The sequence below is a fragment of the Quercus robur genome, chromosome 2 (genome assembly GCF_932294415.1).
Source record: "Quercus robur chromosome 2, dhQueRobu3.1, whole genome shotgun sequence".
NCBI classification, from domain to species: Eukaryota; Viridiplantae; Streptophyta; class Magnoliopsida; order Fagales; family Fagaceae; genus Quercus; species Quercus robur.
The window spans coordinates 23,967,793-23,989,203 of record NC_065535.1 but is presented as its reverse complement, the minus strand read 5'-3'; the positions used below and the strand labels follow the sequence as shown (position 1 = coordinate 23,989,203).

Here is a 21,411-nt window from a genome sequence, read left to right as displayed (position 1 = left end):
CATCCATCATTTAATAGTAAGGACTATTTTGACACAATATCAAAAAGTCAAAGACTAAATTGACGGATTAAAAAAGTTAAAGACCAAATTGACATATATTGAAAAGTTGAGAACCAAATATGTAGTTTACCGTATTATGTATATATAAGGCAATGATATAAATGTCACAATGAAATCACCATTCTTAAACTCAACTGACCCAAAATTATAATAGCAATTACACCAAGTAACATGAATTTATATGCTAGTTTGGATGGTGAGTAGATATAGCAAAATGATTTCAAATTATTGTATTGATGACAATATGTTAAAGTTTAAGAGTGCATATTGCAAACACTGCTATCGTTTAGGGTGAGTAGCTATTGTTAACCCCTCCTTTGGCTGAATTGATAATTGTTAACCCTTCTTGATTGGAAAATCATGCGCCAACAATTAATGAAAACCAAAGATAATTTCTCCACTGAAATTGAGAAGAGTACAATAAAAAGAATTGAAAGGAACAACATTGATAGGTCAATAGGGTGCAAGTAACAAATCATCTTGTAAACCACAGTAGCATAGTTTCCAAACAATACCTAATCATAAGAAATATGGATGAACTTTCACAACACCTTGACAAAACACAACTACCAAATAGTATTTACCAATTAATTGAAATGGAAGTAAGGCTGCCACTTTAGTCCCTCTTCTTATTCTTCAATGGACTTTCTTAGCATAGTGCATACCACTTTCTATTAACCATTGTTGACATGTCTTACACTTATTGAATTTTGATATTACTGACATAGCATTATTTGATATCAAACACCTTCTCTAACCTAACCCTCATACTTTTCATAAAAGGCTGGTATTGTAACAAATTCAAGAAACAATAATGTGTTAAACTTTAAGGCCGGCTCAACGACTAGGCACATTAGTTTGACTATTGGTACTCTGTTACATAAGGACCATTGCCCTAATCTCCAAATCCTTCCCTGTGAGTCTATCCAGAATTTGTCATGTGAGGAGGGAAAAACTGGGATTTGTTACATCACTTATCTTTTTCTTTTTTAATTTTAACCTTGGATTATTTTTAATATTAGTATAGAAACGGTTCCTTCTATTTTAAGTATTTCTTTTTGTATTTCTTTTAGATATGATGTCACTTGTCATAAGTAATTTTGCTTTTTAAAAATATCAATTATTTTAATCAAATCTAAATATCCGTATAAAATTTAATATAATGAGAAAATATGAATTTAGAATTTACTTTGTATCAATATTAATTTATCGATTTATTTGATAAATTAATTTTTAATATATGTTCATTTAGTAAAGTTGCAATCTAAATTTATAATTTACTTTGTATCAATATTAATCTATTGATTTATGTGAGAAATTAATTTTTTTAGAAATATTCATTTAGTAAAGTTGCAATCTTGCTTTGATAAATCAAGTTCTATTCTTTTATTCTTCTAAAAAAAAAAAGTTCTATTGTTTTATACTTTAAATTTTATTTTAATTAAATTATAGTTTTCTATTATAAATCATGTTTTCTATCATAAAAGGTTGGTGTTGTAATAAATTCAAGAAACAATAATGTGTTAAACTTCAAGGCTGGCTCAACCACTAGGCATATTAGTTTGACTTTTGTTACTCTGTTATACAAGGACCATCACCCTAGTCTCCAAATCCTTCCCTGTGAGTCTATCTAGAATTTGCCGTGTGAGGAGGGAAAAACAAGAATTTGTTATATCACTTATCTTTTTCTTTTTTAATTTTAACCCAGAAATTTTTTTAATATTAATATAGAACCGATTCCTTTTATTTTAAGTATTTTTTTTTTTTTTAGATATGTTGTCACTTGTCATAAGTTATTTTTCTTTTTAAAAATAAAATATTTTAATCAAACCTAAATATCCATATAAAATTTAATATAATGAGAAAATATTAATTTAGAATTTACTTTGTATCAATATTAATTTATTGATGTGGGGCCAGAGAATTTGTGACCCCGGCCCACTTTACATTAGGGCCCAAGGCCCGCGCCGAGGAGAGACGTTGCCGAGGACATGCAGCGAAAGTCCAAATGGCCTAGAAATGTAGCCGAGACAATCCTATCCTCGGCATCCCAAAACCTAGATGGGAAGAACGGCACGCCATCAAAGGTAGCCCACAGAGCACTTCCAAAAGAAATGGCGAGTACAATAAAACGTGCACGGGGGTACAGTGTGGGAGCGGTTCAAGGAAAAGCTGTCACCTCCGCATTGAATGCGCCAACAAATGTCCTGGCCGCATTAATGGGGAAAAGACCCCTGAATAGTGTGGCTTCGGTTACTGCAACTAACAGAAAGTGGGGGAGGGCGGCTGATGGGACAAGCATTCGAGTAATTACTTACCTGATCAACAGATGGAAGGTCAGGATCAACTGGGAGGGGCTATATAATATAAGAATTCATCCATGCCAAAAAGGGGGGGATGATGTATCGTCCCTAGGACAATTGAAACCTAGCATAAAAGGAGTAATAAGAACATTAAACTCCTCGGACAAGGTCCAAGGACCGGAGCCACCTAGGCCGTGCCGAGAAGAAAGTCTTCTTGGGTATGCTCAGTTCACCCTTGTGTGATCATCATGAACACCATGGCTAACGACTGTCCGTTCACCAAGGCCTAGTCTTTTAGCCCACTCTCTACAAATTTATTGTTTGGGCCTTTAACGTTCGAACCCAATACGAATTTGGGATCATTACAAATTGAGTCCTTACAATTGATTTATTTGATAAATTAATTTTTAAGATATGTTCATTTAGTAAAGTTGCAATCTAAATTTATAATTTACTTTGTATCAATATTAATTTATTGATTTATGTGAGAAATTAATTTTTTAGATATGTTCATTTAGTAAAGTTGCAATCTTGCTTTGATAAATCAAGTTCTATTGTTTTATTCATCTTTAAAAAAAAAAAAAAAAAAAACTATTGTTTTATACTTTAAATTTTATTTTAATTAAATTATAGTTTTCTATTATAAATCATGTTTTCTATCATAAAAGGCTGGTGTTGTAACAAATTCAAGAAACAATAATGTGTTAAACTTCAAGGCCGGCTCAACCACTAGGCATATTAGTTTGACTTTTGTTACTCTGGTACACAAGGACCATCGCCCTAGTCTCCAAATCCTTCACTGTGAGTCTATCTAGGATTTGCTATGTGAGGGAAAAACTGGGATTTGTTATACCACTTACCTTTTTCTTTTTTAATTTTAACCTAGGATTTTTTTTTTTAATATTAATATAGAACCGATTCCTTTTATTTTAAGTATTTATTTTTGTATTTTTTTAGATATGTTGTCACTTGTCATAAGTTATCTTGCTTTTTAAAAATAAAATATTTTAATCAAATCTAAATATCCGTATAAAATTTAATATAATTAGAAAATATGAATTTAGAATTTACTTTGTATCAATATTAATTTATTGATTTATTTGATAAATTAATTTTTAAGATATGTTCATTTAATAAAGTTGCAATCTAAATTTATAATTTACTTTGTATCAATATTAATCTATTGATTTATGTGAGAAATTAATTTTTTCTTAGATATATTCATTTAGTAAAGTTGCAATCTTGCTTTGATAAATCAAGTTCTATTCTTTTATTCTTCTAAAAAAAAATAAGTTCTATTGTTTTATACTTTTCATTTTATTTTAATTAAATTATAGTTTTCTATTATAAATCATGTTTTCTATCATAAAAGGTTGGTGTTGTAATAAATTCAAGAAACAATAATGTGCTAAACTTCAAGGCTGGCTCAACCACTAGGCATATTAGTTTGACTTTTGTTACTCTGTTATACAAGGACCATCGCCCTAGTCTCCAAATCCTTCCCTGTGAGTCTATCTAGAATTTGCCGTGTGAGGAGGGAAAAACCAGAATTTGTTATATCACTTATCTTTTTCTTTTTTAATTTTAACCCAGAAATTTTTTTTAATATTAATATAGAACCGGTTCCTTTTATTTTAAGTATTTTTTTTTTTTTAGATATGTTGTCACTTGTCACAAGTTATTTTTCTTTTAAAAATAAAATATTTTAATCAAACCTAAATATCCATATAAAATTTAATATAATGAGAAAATATGAATTTAGAATGTACTTTGTATCAATATTAATTTATTGATGTGGGGCCAGAGAATTTGACCCCGGCCCACTTTACATTAGGGCCCAAGGCCCGTGCCGAAGAGAGACGTTGCCGAGAACATGCAGCAAAAGTTCAAATGGCCTAGAAATGTAGCCGAGACAATCCTGTCCTCGGCATCCCAAAACCTAGATGGGAAGAACGGCACGCCATCAAAGGCAGCCCCCAATGCACTTCCAAAAGAAAGGGCGAGTACAATAGAACGTGCACAGGGGTACAGTGTGGGAGCGGTTCAAGAGAACGCGAGTACAATAAGTTCTATTGTTTTATACTTTTCATTTTATTTTAATTAAATTATAGTTTTCTATTATAAATCATGTTTTCTATCATAAAAGGCTGGTGTTGTAACAAATTCAAGAAACAATAATGTGTTAAACTTCAAGGCCGGCTCAACCACTAGGCATATTAGTTTGACTTTTGTTACTCTGGTACACAAGGACCATCGCCCTAGTCTCCAAATCCTTCACTGTTGTCACTTGTCATAAGTTATCTTGCTTTTTAAAAATAAAATATTCTAATCAAATCTAAATATCCGTATAAAATTTAATATAATTAGAAAATATGAATTTAGAATTTACTTTGTATCAATATTAATTTATTGATTTATTTGATAAATTAATTTTTAAGATTTGTTCATTTAATAAAGTTGCAATCTAAATTTATAGTTACTTTGTATCAATATTAATTTGTTGATTTATGTGAGAAATTAATTTTTAGATATGTTCATTTTGTAAAGTTGCAATCTTGCTTTGATAAATCAAGTTCTATTGTTTTATTCTTCTTAAAAAAAATTTCTATTGTTTTATACTTTAAATTTTATTTTAATTAAATTATAGTTTTCTATTATAAATCATGTTTCATTTATTCACATTTATATATATATATATACATATATTTCAATTATAAAATGCCTATTAAAAAATATCCATCTAGAGAGAGAGAGAGAGAGAATTGAAAAAAAGAAATTTATCTATGTATAAATTTGTTACTAGCATTTAAGAAGGGGTTAACAATCCAGTTAAAGAAAATTTTTATGGGAAAAGAAAAAAAAACAATTAATATTTTGACAGTTTTTTTCATTTTCTATAAAAATGATGTCAAAATTTTCATAAAATAGATTGTTAACTAATGCCTTAAAGGCACTCTTTAGCATTTCCCTTTAAAAAAATACAACAAAACCAAGAAAAACATATTTTAAATAAATATAAAAATTAAATTAATATTTAAATGTAAGATAAGAAAAAACTCCACTTAAAAGTTTCGCCATATACCCCAAAATTGAGTCTTTTGGCTGAATATTGCTAAATCTGGAGTTTATTTACATTATAGGTACTGTTCCAACTTATTTAGGGAAATGAGGAAAGAGAGTGAATTTCGGTAACCGTGTTGCCAAAATTCAACAAAAGTATGAGAGAGAAAGAGAAAAAGTGGGAGAGAGAAAATTTTGAATTTCGATAATCACATTACCGAAATTCCTACTACCTAAACCTGATGACCGAAAACCAATTGTGGCAATGCCGTTGCCAAAATAGGTGAAAAAAAAAATTGTGGCAATTGTGGCAATGCCTTTGCCAAAAATGGGAGGAAAAAAATAAATAAAGAATGGTTGCCGAAATCTGGGGAGGAATTAAAAAAAAAAAGCTACGTCCACAATATTTTACAACATTTTCACAACAAATCATAGGTGTTTAGTTATTATTAGTTCAATTTTGAATTTAACACGAGATTACTTTTTTAATCCAATAATAACAACCTGTCACTTAAAATTTGTTGTAAAAATATTATAAAAATTGTGTGCACATATCATTTCTTAATAAAATAAAATTTAAAAAAAAAAAAAAACGTGGAATGGATTTGTGGCAATGGCATTGCCAAAATAGGAGGGGGAAAAAAAATTCCCTCCTATTTCGGCAATGCCATTGCCACAAATCCATTCCACTTTTTTTTTTTTTTTTTTTTTAAGAAATGATATGTGCACACAATTTTTACAATATTTTTATAACAAATTTTAAGTGGCAGGTTGTTATTGTTGGATTAAAAAAGTAATCTCAGTGTTAAATTCAAATTTGAACTAATAATAACTAATCACCTATGATTTGTTGTGAAAATGTTGTAAAAATATTGTGGACGTAGCATTTTTTTTTTTAATTCCTCCCCAAATTTCGGTAACCATTCTTTATTTATTTTTTTCCTCCCATTTTTGGCAATGGCATTGCCACAATTGCCACAAATTTTTTTTCCCCTATTTCGGCTGGTTTTCGGTCAGCATGTTTGGGCAGCAAGAATTTCGGTAATGTGATTACCGAAATTCAAAATTTTCTCTCTCCCACTTTTTCTCCTTCTCTCTCATACTTTTGTTGAATTTCGGCAACACCGTTGCCAAAATTCACTCTCTTTCCTCAATTCCCTAAATAAGTTGGAACAGTACCTATAATGCAAATAAACTCTGGATTTAGCAATATTCGGCCAAAAGACTCTTTTTGTAGACCATCACACGTTTGGTCGAATCTTTTGGCTTAATATTGCTAAATCTGAAATTTATTTGCGTTATAGGTACTGTTCCAACTTAATTAGCGAAATGAGGAAAGAGAGAGAATTTCGGCAACACTGTTGCCGAAATTCAACAAAAATACGAGAGGGAAAGAGGAAAAGTTGGAGAGAGAAAGATTTTAAATTTCGACAACGCTGTTACCGAAATTCCTCTGCCCAAGCTTAAAAAAACCAGAAAATTTTTTCTAGTAATTGTGGCAATAGCATTGCCGAAAATGGGAGGAGAAAAAAAATTGAATGGAATTGTGGCAATGTCATTGTCGAAAATGGGAGGAAAAAAAAATTTGTTGTTGTCGAAATCTGGGGAGGAATTTAAAAAAAAAGGTGTTACGTTCACAATATTTTTATAATATTTTCACAACAAATTACAGGTGATTAGTTATTATTAGTTCAAATTTGATTTTAACACTGAGATTACTTTTTTAATCCAACAATAACAACCTGTCACTTCAAATTTGTTGTAAAAATATTGTAAAAATTGTAGGTACTTATCATTTTTTTTTAAAAAAAGAAAAAAGAAAAGAATAGAATTGTGGCAATGGGATTGCCGAAATAGGTGGAAAAAATTTCCACCTATTTCGGCAATCCCATTGCCACAATTGTATTCTTTTCTCTCTTTTTTTTCCTCACATTTTCGGCAATGGTATTGCCGAAATAGGTGAAAATTTTTTCCACCTATTTCGGCAATCCCATTGCCACAATTCTATTATTATTATTATTATTATTTTTAAGAAATGATAGGTACATACAATTTTTAGAATATTTTTACAACAAATTTTAAGTGGCAGGTTGTTATTGTTGGATTAAAAAAGTAATCTCAGTGTTAAAATCAAATTTGAACTAATAATAACTAATCACCTGTGATTTGTTGTGAAAGTATTATAAAAATATTGGGAACGTAACACTTTTTTTTTTTAAATTCCTCCCCAGATTTCGGCAACAACAATTTTTTTTTTCCTTCCATTTTCGGCAATGACATTGCCACAATTCCATTCAATTTTTTTCCCCCTCCCATTTTTGGCAATGCCATTGCCACAATTACCAGAAAAAATTTTCTTTTTTTCCCTATTTCGGCAATGGCATTGCCGCAATTGGTTTTTTTTTTTTAGCTCGGGCAGGGAATTTGGGCAGAGGAATTTCGGTAACAACGTTGCCGAAATTCAAAATCTTTCTCTCTTCAACTTTTCCTCTTTCTCTCTCCTACTTTTGTTAAATTTCGGCAACACTGTTGCCGAAATTCTCTCTCTTTCCTCATTTCGCTAATTAAGTTCGAACAGTACCTATAACGCAAATAAATTTTGGATTTTGCAATATTCAGCCAAAAGACTCCGTTTGGTCTCATCATATTAACTAATCCACAAGCCGTGATGTGGCACTTTAGTCCACAAGCCATGCAATGACATTCTTTTTAATGACACTATTTTTTTAGTTTCAACAGTAATGATTTGCCATATCTATGTATTAGTTTTAGCTTGAATATTTTAGCTATTTAACACAGGGCTAGCTTAACCAATTTTGGGGGAGTCTTTTGGTTAAATATTGCAAAAAAATGAAGTTTATTGGTGTTATAGGTACTGTTCAAAATTATTTGGCAAAATGAGGAAAGAGACTGAATTTCAGCAAAGGTGTTGTCGAAATTGCAAGAAAAAGTACAATGTGTTAGGGGAGAGAGAAAATTGAATTTCGGTAATGAAATTACTGAAATTCTTGTCCTACCCAAGCTCTGCCCATGAAGTGCCCCAAGTGCATGCTAGGGGGAGTGTCCGAAAGAGAAAACAATTGTGGCAACCAAGTTGCCGAAATTGAAGGGATGAGGAGAGAGAAAATATGAATCGTGGCAACCAGGTTGTCGAAAATGAAGGAAAAAAAAGATGCTACGTCCACAACATTTTTACATCATTTTCACAATAAATTACAGGTGGTTAGTTGTTATTAGTTCAAATTTGAACCTAACACTAAGATTACCTTTTTGGCCCAATAATAATAATTAGTAACAACCTGTCACTTAGGATTTTTTATAAAAATGTTGTGAAAATGTTATGGACATATCATTTCTAAAAAAAAATTGTGGTGCCGAAATAGAAGGAAAAAAAAGAAGTGACAAATTGATTTGTGGCAATAGCATTGCCGAAAAAAAAAAAAAAAAAAGTGACAAATTGATTTGTGGCAATAATATTGCTGAAATAGATCACAATAAAGTGATTTGTGATAATGGCATTGCCAAAAATACTTTGACAAATTGACAAAGGATACAATTAATTGAGCTCAATCGCCACGTCAAAAAATATAGAGTCTAAACTAATCTAATGCACTTTGACAAATTGATAAAGGATGCAATTAATTGAGCTCTATTGCCACGACAAAAAATATACAGTCTAGAGTATTCTAATGCCTAGCACACATGCACATGAGTGCACGTAACAAAGTCCTGAACAATTTCGGTCATTGAACAAAATTTGCAGTCTTGAAACAGTGAACCACAAGGAGAGAAACTGAAAATAAATTTGTCAGTGCCACAAATCACTTTATTGTGATCTATTTCCGCAATACTATTGCTACAAATTAATTTGTCACTTTTTTTCCCCTTTGTTTCAGCAATGCTATTGCCACAAATCAATTTGTCACTTTTTTTTTTCTTTCTATTTCGGCACCACAATTTTTTTTTTAAAAAATGAAACGTCCACAACATTTTTATAAAAAATCCTAAATGCCAGATTGTTACTGATTATTATTATTGGGGCAAAAACGTAATCTTAGTGTTAAGTTCAAATTTGAACCAATAATAACAAACCACCTGTAATTTATTGTGAAAATAATATAAAAATGTTGTAGACGTAGCATTTTTTTTTTCTTCATTTTCGGCAACTTGGTTGCTACAATTCTTTTTTTTTTCCCTCCCATTTTCAATAATTTGGTTCCCACAATTCATATTTTCTCTCTCCTCGTCCCTACAATTTCAGCAACTTGGTTGCCACAATTGTTCTCTTTCGGCCCCCGAGCTTGGGCAGGACAAGAATTTCAGTAATCTCATTATCGAAATTCAATTTTCTCTCTCCCCTAACATATTGTACTTTTTCTTGCAATTTCGGCAATATTATTGCCGAAATTCAGTTTTTTTCCTCATTTTACCAAATAACTTTAAACAGTACCTATGACACTAATAAACTTCATTTTTTGTCATATTTATCCAAAAAGACTCTAAAATGAGTTCACGTGAGGTAAAGAGCTATTAATTCAATTTTCTCTCTCTCCTTACACATTATACTTTTTCTTGCAATTTCGACAATTTTAATGTCAAAATTCAGTTTTTTTCCTCATTTTACTAAATAACTTTAAACAGTACTTATGACACTAATAAACTTCATTTTTGGTCATATTTAGCCAAAAAAGACTCTAAAATGAGTTCACGTGAGGTAAAGAGCTACTAGTATGCTAGTCCTCTATTACCTATAAGAAAGGACAAAAGTGAGAAAAATAAGGGAAGGTGGGCATAGCATTAACAAAAAGTAAGTCTGCCATTAAATAAAACAAAAATGAGATAAAGAGTGAAAGATGGCCAAAGCAAATATAATAATAAAAAAATTGAAAAGCTGAAAAGTGAATAAAGAAGTGTCACCACCAGAAAGTGAGGAACACGGTTTGGTGGAAGTGGTCTGTCAGCCTGTCACAAACTAAAAAGAAGGAGACTAAAAAGCAACGGAACAGAGAAAAAAAAAAAAAAAAAAAAAAAAAGCTGAAAAGTGGGTCACGGCACAACATGAAATTAGGAGTTGTGGAGGAAAAACCGACGAAAACTACTCCAAGATCTGATCAGTTGAGAGAAGAATAAGGAACAGCTTCTTTGGAATCTCTCTATAAATAGAGAGAGGCACGCACAAGACGAAAAAAAAAAAAAAAAACAAGACATAAAAAGAGAGCAAGTACACACACATAGCAAAGACATAGAGAGCAAAAAAAAGAGAGGCACGGACGGAGAGAGTAAAGTCAAGCAAAGGAGGATTACGCAGCATAAGTTTGTATATAGGATTTCATAAATTCCTTTCTTCTCTATCTATCTCTCTCTCTCTCTCCCTCATTCTCAAATAATTTTTTTTTGGTAAAACAAATAGGGTTGGATTTCATGAGGAGTTCCTAACTCTATGCATGAAACTTTATATAAGAGTCCCTGACTCATTAATCATATTTGAACATTACCAAATAAAAATTCTCCCACTACCAAAATCATTCTCTCATCCTTCTCTAAATAATTTTTGTTTGGTAAAACAAATAGGGTTGGGTTTCATGAGGAGTTCCTAACTCTATGCATGAAGCTTTATACAAGAGTCCTTGATTCTCAAATCCTATTTGAACATTACCAAATAAAAATTCTTCCACTACCAAATTAATTGGAGTCTTTAACTCTACCCCACTAATTAGAGTCATTGACTCTACCCCATTATTGGAGCCTTTGACTCTACCCCATCAATGGAGTCCTCGACTCTACCATTTTAATGGAGTAAAATGAGAATTCTAATATGACTAATTCTTTGGAATTGAATTCCAATTCCTTCAGTTTCTCAAAAAAAAAAAAAAAAAGAATTCCAATTCCTTCAAATTCTAATATGACTAATTCTTTGGAATTCATAATTTCTTAATCAAGATTGGAATTAATAAATCTCAAAATAAAATGACCATAAAAATTTATCTAAGGATATTTTCTAATTCCCAATGTTCATAAAAATAAAATAAAATTGCTTCAAAGAAGTTTTCTTTCCCTTAATTAAATTTGGAAATCTCAATCAAAATATCATTAAAATTCCTACAAAGAAGCAAATGAAAGAATGGGAAAATTACTTGGAGATTTAACTTCTCAAAAAGAGAATCCTTGATTCAATTTCCATGGTCTTTGACTTATTCTTGAGATTAAAACCAATTATTTCACCCAAAAGTAAAATTAAGTCGATGCTTAATTAAATACAAAGTATTTGATTTAAATGTCCATCATTTAAATTGGGCAAAATCAATTTGAGGATTTTGAATCTAAAACCTCAAATTAAGAACTACGAAATGGCTTGATCCCCGCCAAGGGTACGTAGGCAACCTAAATAAATTAGGTGCAACCACAAATAAATAAATAAACACTACATATCCCCCTCAAAACATAATAATAATAATAATAATAAGTTCATGTGTAATGACAACGTGGTTGGAATTAAAGGTCTTCCCTTGAAATAAGGGATTGTAATTAAGAGATACATTACCTTGAATGAGTACTACTTATATCAATAAAACTCATACGCCGAAAGGCCTATGAGTGAAATTATGTTTGATGAATTTGACAATGTTTATTAATTTGACGATGTTTGTTAAACATAAGTTGACAACGTTCGTTAAACATAATCTAACAATTATAGTTAAAAATTGGTTAACAATTTTCGTCAACAATTACCTATGTAGAACACAAGATGCACAAGTTCCCCCCACAATAGTTAAAACCCATGAGCCAATAGCCACTTAATTTATCACATCATTCAGAATAGAGGGTTAATATAAAATGTTAATAATTTGATTTCAAGGTACAAGTTTTCTTCTCCTAAACCTTCTCACCAAGCAATTATCGCATGACTTACACTCTTCCTCCCTCAATATGCAACACAAATTTCTTTAATCATAGATTTGAAATGTTATTCAATAATTATAAAACTAAAAAGGTACTTATTCAAAAACTTATAAACCAAGAGGATGTTATCTTTTCCACAACTTTTCCAATACCAAAATGTTTTCCACTAATGAAGAATCCAAGGTTCAAGATTCCGAAATTTCATTTATCATTTTCTAGACTATCCCGATACCTAACATTCTAAATTTGAATTCCATCATTCAATTAAATATTCCCAAAATATTAGCACACTGAAAAACTGTGATACATTCCCACACTTCCTCCACATCCAAGATTCACAATGTGGTATTTAAGTTCCATTTTTTTTTTTTTTTTACAAGAGCTCAAATATTCATAATTACTTGGTAGTTGGAATTTCGATTTCTGTTTTTCGTACACCCCTCATTCATACAGAGCTGCGCCTAAGATGTAAGAAAATCTAAAAATTTTTAAACCAGTTCAAAAATTTTGTAAGTGAAATTTAAATATTCTAGATTATCATTTGCTACGATTCCTGGGCAACCAAATAGAGCACGTGTTCAGGTGTTTAACAAAAGCACAATTCAAAATATAAAGAAATAGATCTGAAATTATTATTAGACTCCATATAAGATTTGAGCACAAAGGTACAAAATGAAAATAACCAAGAAAGGAATATTTAATCGGGTAAAAGTTTTGAGCCAATTTGCTAACCATATTTATCGTCCATTCTAGGAGAAAGTATCTCATTAGATGGTCTCATGAGAACGTCTCATACAAAAATTTTCCCCACTTTTTAGAGCCTAGGGGTCCGTTTGGATTGAACTTATTATTGCTGAAACTGAAAACTGAAAACACTGTAGTAAAATAATTTTTAAATATGTGAATAGTGTTGTGGGATCCGTAAACAGTACATAAACAGTACATGAATAGTGTTTTTGTCATTTGCACAATAAAATCACATGTTCACGTGTAGGAAAAAAAAAAAAAAACAAAACAAAAAACGCAAAACATAAACGCAGGTTTCAACTGAAACCAAACGGGCACTAGATTTGCATTCCAAAATTTACATATGCATGCTCATTGGCCTAAAAGGACATTGAAATAAAAGCTGTCATTTTAAATACAAGGGTTGAATCAAGAGTGTCTTGTCCTTGCCTTATCCTTTCTTCGGAGAGGGGAAAACTACTATGAGGCTAAAAAGGGGGTAGGTTAGAGGTATCTTACTATCGAAAAATTCTTGCATGAGATAGTCTCATGAGACATAGGTCTCATGAGATACTTTCTCCTTACTATCATTGATATGAGAGAGAGAGAGAGAGAGAGAGAGAGAGGGATAATATTTTGGGAGTGATAATAAAATATGTACACAAAAATAATTATATAATAGGATATGTAGAAAAATATTAAATTATAAATACAAATAATTTACAAAAATATTAAATAAAATAATATATACACATTCAAGATAGGGTGGCTTGAGCAAAACCCATTCTCCTGTCACTACTTCGGGGTCATTATCCCTACTCACCATATTTTCATTAAAAATTATTTGTCCTTTGTTAGGAAGCACTATTAGCATTTCTATCCAAAATAAAGCACTTTTATCTCAACAAAGAAAAAATCCTACCAAATGGTCACTAAGTTTCTTTTTGTTTTAGCATAAAACATCTTTTAAAAAATGGTTAGTTCTTTTTCAAGTGTTTGGGGTGGCAAAAAAACTTAGTCCAATTGAAATCATTTTCTATTGACCAGGAAAAATGCTCTCTTTAGAACTGAAAATGTTATGCCCCTTATGTAGGGGTGTATATGTAACCCACCAACTCAACAAAATCAATCCAACCCAACCCAAAACCTAGGGTTTTTTCATGGATTAGTGGATTAGAATTTTTGTAAGCCTTTGGAGGGGTTAGGTTTGAGTTAATAGTTCTTTCAATCCATTTAATCTGATAGGATTTTTATTGATTCTTAAAAGAATTGAATGGAGAGAATAGAATTGAATGAACTAAAGGGAAAGAAGAACATTAAGAAGGATCAGGTTCATAAAGAAGTTGAGAGAGACGATGATTAGAGAGGAAAGATGAGAATGATGATTTTGATTATACATTCTAAAACTGAATTACACTGTACAACATTTGCCTTCTTATAGTACTTGCTAATTACAACTCTCATTACCACTCTAAAACTTGTAACTAACTTCTAATTAACTTGATCAACTATCAAAAACTAACTTGACATCAGCACAGCAGCTACTTACATCAGCATGGTAACTAACTAATCTTGACAAGTCAGCCCTTAATCACAATCCTTGAAATCCAACTCACAACACTCTTATCATAATCCAACTCAAATTGAGATATATATACAAGAGCATGTTTGATAAACTGTAATAGACACTATAATATAATAACCATATCTATGGCTTAACTATTCGATAGTTTGGTTATGTTTTATTTTAGGGAATGTGCATTCCTTATAAATAGCTATTCTTTAAGATTGTAATAGCTATGAATAGATATTCTAAGAATGTTGCAATAACTATTCAAGTAATAATTTCTAAAATTAATATATTTCCAAATATACAAACTTTCTGTATGCATAAAAAATTATAAATTAAAAAAAAAAAACAATTCTCTCTCAATTTTTTTAAACAATATTTAAATATATATATATATATATATATATAATTGTATAAGTAATATATTTCATAATTATAGATCTTAAGTTTTATTCTAATGTTACAACTTAGAACCAAGATTATGAATAGGTTTAATTATTATATTATAATACATTTTATTCGCAATAATAAAGATTTTCAATAATAAAAATTAACATTCATGTTGTAATCCCCATTCAATATGCCAAACATGCTCTAAGTGTATTTTATTACTATTTTTTTAGTTTGATTTATTTGGTATTATGATAATTATTTCAATGAATTTGGAATATAATTTTGCATGTTATGGGAATTACAATGATTTTATTGGGTTAAAAAATAAGAATCTCTCAACCCAATAAGATCGAGTTGGGTTGAAAAACCCTCCTACTCCATCTATACACACCCTAACTTTGGTCTCTCTCTCTCTCTCTCTCTCTCTCTCTCTCGCTCTCTCTCTCTCTCTCTCTCTCCAAAATAAACAAAATACAAAAAACATCAAAATTGATTATTGAAAAAAAATACTTACAATTTTTAAATTGACAAAAACACCCTCGCATGACTAAAATACCCCCACCCCCCCCCCCCAAAAAAAAACCTTTTAAAATGACAAAAATACCTAATAAAACATTCAAAATGACAGAAATACCCATATATTCTCTAAAATTGTCAAAACCTTTAATATGTTTGGCTTAATTCTTTTTTGGTTTTTGTTTTTTTGCTGAAATTTCTCCTTTTTTTTGGGTTAAATCACACTTTTTACTATATATTTTTGGAGTCAATTTCAATTTTGATTTTGACTAAATTGCATTAAACATTTTACTCCTTTAAGTTGAAACTAGTTTTGCACTCAAATTAATGTGACAATGAATATGCTTGATGTCATATAAACAAGGCAAAATAAATTTCTTAATTACTTTTTTGTGTAGCATTTAAAAGTTAACGTATCATTTTGTAAATCTAATGTAGTAAAATTTGTGATTCCCAGCATTACTTTTTTTCAAATGATTATCTAATTGGTGTGTTACCTTTAACTTTAAGGCATATAATTGCCAAATTCTAGCAATAACAAAAGAAGAACAAAGAGTAAAGCCCTAGTCACACTACAACAAAGTTCAGTTATTTCAACCCTCTTTTATCAAGGGTTTACTAAAATCTGTCGATACAACCTATAAATACAAATGCGGTAGGATATATTACTTAACTTTATTTCAAAAGTTATTTATACCTTCAAAATAAATTAAAACACCCTTGAAATAGATGTGGAAAAAAAAAAAAAAAAACGTGTCAGTTTTTTCAACCCACAGCCCTTGATAAAAAATTACAAATTTTTCAGCCCTTGAAAAAAGCCCACAACAAAATTGTCATCCCTTTAAAAAGCCCAACAAAATTTATAAATATAGCCCAAACGTAACCAAGAAACACAGATCTTTCGTTGAAAGCCTGAAACTGAGAAATCTCACAGAGCGCATGGAGATCTCATCGAGCTCGACGATCATGGAGATCTCATAGAGCTCAACGATCATCGATTGGGTACGTAATCGCACAGCTCCGATTAGGTACGATCTCGGTTTTGTGACTCTTCCTCTCTCTTGGCGTTGTGTTTCTCAGCTCCGGTTAGGTACGAATCACAAACCCTAATTTCATCTTTGATTTTTTTGTTTTTTTGGTTTACCCACACTTTTTCATTGATTTCCCCATGATTTTCGTTTCACATTTCTCAGAAAACTGAGCTCATCATCGATTTCCCTATTTCGATTTCTAATTGTTCGACCTTTGCAATTTCATTATTCGATTTCAAATCATAATCTCTGTTTCCTTTACAGTTTTCATACAAATATTGATTGAGTTTTTTTAGACACTCTCTAAGACTTGATTTATTGTGTTTGTGTATTCAAATTTAGTTTTCTTTCTCTCCGTGTGTGTGTGTGTTTATTCAATCTGCATCGTCCAACTTGTTGGCTTTGGTGGTGAGTGTTGACTTTGAACTGTACGGATCTACTGGGTATCATTGTTAGCTATTGGGAATTTGTGTTTAGTAGTAGAGGAATATTAGTAGTGCTTAAAGCTTACTTGGGTTTATAGTGAAATAGTAGTATTTTAACAATTCTAGAGTGGAGTTACCCTAAAACTTTGGAGACTCAGAGGACCTTAATTCGTAATTTACTATTTTAAACATTGTGTTTGGGATGATGGGTTTATTGAAATGCTATCGGTTTTTCTTTTGATGGTAATTTGGAATGGACACAAGTTTTTGTTTAGATAACAGAATGGTTAAGGCAAATTTAGTTTTATTTCTTGTTTATTTATTTTTTTCCAGTGCTTTGGTTCATATTTTATGGTTTAAAAGGATGGGCTCCAATAGAATTATAAATATTTTTGTTTGACAGGCTATTCGGACGCTGATCTCAAAGGGTGCTAGATCTGGTTCCAATCCAGGTAGTTAATTGAATGAGTTTTGTCTTGCTAATCCTCATTTCTTTTTTACTTAGCAAAAATAAAAGATCTATATTTTTTCTTGTCATTTATTAGGCCCCAATAAGTTGTTTCTATTGGTTAAGGCTCCCTGTTCTTTCAACCTGCCTCTGCATTTTCTTCCCAAATGATTTTAAATATAGCAAAAAGGTAACAATTCTCCTTTATTTATTTATTTATTTAGGGTTAAGTAAAAAGTGCAACAGCAAAGCTATATAAATAGCATGCCTTTTTATCAATTTTATTTATTTATTTTTTTTTTCTGTTGTATGGTGAGTCTGCTTGCTTTTATGTGCATAAGATAGTTGTATACCTGACATGATAGTGGATAGTCTTGATAAACTATTGTTCTCACTTTTCATTAATTGTAAATTTACTAGAGAGATTGCTATGTGCTATTGCTATGGTTGCTTCTAGCCAAATTCACTTATAGATTGCAGTAGAGTGTCCTATTTGAAGTAGGAAATAGGACACTGTTATTGTCTCATATAAAATACTGTTTCTTTTACCTTCCTGGAATTATGATTGTGCTGTGGAATGGACTGAATAAGTCTACAGAGTGGGTTAGACAGCGGATCGTCTTTCCACTTAATATTATGGATGCTTATCACTCTTTTAATAATAGTTGGGTGAATTCATTCTGTGTTACCTTTACTTACTGAAAGCATTAGACTGTTACCTTTTTGTTCGCTCTTTTGGCAGTTGACTAGATTCTATTATTTCTTCTTTTGCAGCTTACTTGGACTTGCTACAACTTCTATCAACGCATTTTTTGGGCAGGTGAGTTATCCCAACAATTTAAAATGATCAATTTGATAATCTGAGTTCTTGCTGACATAAGTTTTTAATCATTGGAAAAATATTAGTTGATAAAGTTCTTGGTGATGATAGAGTAGAGACTGAATATTAGCTTGTGTTTGTTTATAAGATGTGTTGATGCAACATAACTTTTCTTCTATTGGGAATGTATTTCCAGTGCAAAATGATTGAAGTCAAAATCTAAATTTGGAAATCGTTTTAGGTGTATTGAGATTGATAAATAAAAGCTGCAGAGTGCTGAGAAATTATATTAAATAATGATTAATGCAACTAAGTTGGTGCCTCAGATATTAACCATCTTGTTTTTGTCTAGTTTTCAAATTTCTTAGAATTTTGGCCCTGTTTCTAAATCAATGCAAACATATACGTTGGATTAGTTTGTTGTATGAGCTTATTTGTTTGGTTGGATAGGGTACATGCCAAGTTCCCAAGCCTCTGTTTCTTTTTTTTTTCTTTCTCATTTTGTTCATAAATACCTGTTTTAGGAAATGACTGTGGGCTTCTACACAAGTAAATGAATGCACTTTGGATGTTTGTTGTTAGAATCCCCTTGATCTCCCATTATTTGATATTTACTTATACTATTTTTAGGCTGTTCTTGTTGTCTAGTTTCTAACAGTTCTTAGCAGTCACTTCTTGAAAAGTTTCTGCTCAGCTTGCCAATGAGTTTCTGATTTGCTGCATTAACACGTATATGCACTAAATAGTAAATACACTTTCTAAATGACCAAATAAATTTTTCACCAAAAAAAAAAAAAAAACTGTTTCTAGTCATAGAAACAGTGGGTTGGTAGATTGTTTCCGGTTCCTCTTGTATCATATCCTTAGAGCTTAAGATCATCAAGTACTTTGAAATATAATGTCCACTGGATTTATATAATGTCTCAAACTCTACATTGAAATATTCTTTTATGCAGCCTTTTCCATTAGATTTAGTACTCTTTTCCGGTTGAGGACAACTTAAGGTGTGTCCCTCATTGAAGATTTAAAAAAAAATTTAATCCAACTTTAGATGGAACGGAATTGGGTAAAGCTCAGGAATAGAGCTCTTCTTGAGTATAGACAAGGAATTAAAGACTTCCTTGATTTTGCATTTGAGCATACAATAATGGGGGATAAAATTTATCGTCCGTGTAAGAAATGCAATAACTACTTTGCAAAGACCAGAGATGATGTTGAGGCTGATTTGCTTACTATTGGTATTCTCCCAAGTTATACTCATTGGTTTAGACATGGTGAGGAGAGACATTTTCAAACATGTGATAGTTTGGATGGTGATGATGAGTCAGACGGGGATGGCTTGAGTGAGATGGTAGAAGATTATTGTGCAGCCTTTAATGCAGCCAGTTGTGTAGCTGGAGATTCCAGTGGTGACAGTACTCTTGAAAAGCCTAATGATGATGCAGCTAACTTTTTTCTGAAACTAGGAGATAACGAGCAGAAACTTTTTCTAGATTACAAGTATACAAAACTGTCTTTCATTGTGAAGTTACTTCATATCAAATGCCTTAGTGGTTGAAAAATCATAAGATAGTACAAGATTATACATAATAGTAAGCTATGAGATTTAACATGCATGTTTGTCCTTCAGAAGAAAGTATGTTTCAGCTTGATTTACAAGTGTTCACCTTGGAATATATATATATATGCTGTTATATCTAAATTGACTAATTTTTTTTAAATGTTCACGTTAATGTACACCTTTGTACACACAAGTGTCCATAATTTCACACGCGTTGTCCACATTTTTTAAGTATGTCCACACTTAACACATGAAAGGATGTGTATAGACGATGTACAATAACGAGTGTTTTGCTTATTTATTTATTGGGGGATTGATAAATGAAATGGGATTTTTGTTTGCTTTCTGTTATTCGAATGTGACAAATAAAGTTTTTAGTCCTACGTGCTCAGCTCAGAAGGTTTATGAAGAAGGTGCTAAGGATGTGGCTCTATCTGTACTTACTGGAATTAATGGTTAGCTGCAGCTTATTTTTAGCGTGCAACTTGTAATTTTAATTATGTTTCTCGAGTGATAACTGGTTCTTTTGGCCGATTGTAAGTACTTCCCCACCTTTTTTTGCAGCAACAATTTTCGCATATGGGCAAACTAGCAGTGGCAAGACTTATACCATGAGAGGAATCACAGAAAATGCTATTAAGGATCTCTATGAACATATCAGAAATGTAAGTTCTTCTAGGACCCCCCCCTTTTCATTGAAAAATATCATAAATAATTACACACTTGTAAATCAAGCTGAAACATACTATCTTCTGAAGGACAAACATGCATGTTAAATCTCATAGCTTACTATTATGTATAATCTTGTACTATCTTACGATTTTTCAAGTTGAGTTTATATCTGTTCCCCCTTGTGTAAAATTATTTCAATCTCGCAGCACCAAGAGAGGGATTTTGTTTTGAGGGTTTCTGCTTTAGAGATCTAAAATGAGACTGTTGTTGACCTTTTGAATCGCGAATCTGGTTCCCTTCGGCTTTTGGATGATCATGAGGTACCTGCCCATGAAGAAGTTTTTAGATAGATTCATTATGTGTTTACTGTAACCCTTAATTTCTGTCTTTTTTTTTTTTGTTTTTCTATTGAAAGTTCAATGTTGTGATATTCTGTTCCTTTAGTCTGATTGTGAAATTTCCATTTTTGTTTTTTTCAGGTGGCTTTGCTGTTAATTTGGGTTGCTAATATAAGGAAACATGTGAAGAATTTAGAATTTGGGAAGGGACACGTATATAAAGCTATGCATGTAACCGATTTTTATTTCCTTTCATTACCTTTGGCCTTATATATGATGTATTAGGATTTGTTCTATTCACCTACTGTCATGTCAGATTGTGCAAAGAACCTTGTTTTTACAATTTAAAACTCTTGCCCCTGTTGACTATTGAATTAGATCATATAAATATTGATGGGTTAATCTGACTTTTGGTATCATAAATTCATACAATTATGAATTTTTGTGTGTATATATATATATATATTTGTGCATGATTGTATTTTTTTTTTTAATAAAATAAAATCTTGTTTTGAGGGTCAAGAGACCCCTTTAATAACCTTATTTATCAAGGGTTGTAGATATAATTTTTTTAAACCTTGGTAAAAG

General features: G+C 31.1%; 1 long non-coding RNA gene across 3 annotated transcripts; it reads left to right on the top strand.

The window, feature by feature from the left end:
- Positions 1–16,419: 16,419 nt before the first annotated feature.
- LOC126712983 (uncharacterized) lies at positions 16,420–21,183 on the top strand. Of its 3 annotated transcripts, none has more exons than XR_007651238.1 (8): positions 16,420–16,618; positions 17,388–17,436; positions 17,530–17,622; positions 18,207–18,252; positions 20,206–20,268; positions 20,378–20,478; positions 20,692–20,805; positions 20,965–21,183. It is a non-coding gene; the product is annotated as an uncharacterized LOC126712983 (long non-coding RNA). The 3 variants fall into 3 exon arrangements; XR_007651237.1 differs by having other exon boundaries at positions 20,185–20,268; XR_007651239.1 differs by lacking the exon at positions 17,530–17,622.
- The last annotated feature ends 228 nt before the right edge of the window (positions 21,184–21,411 follow it).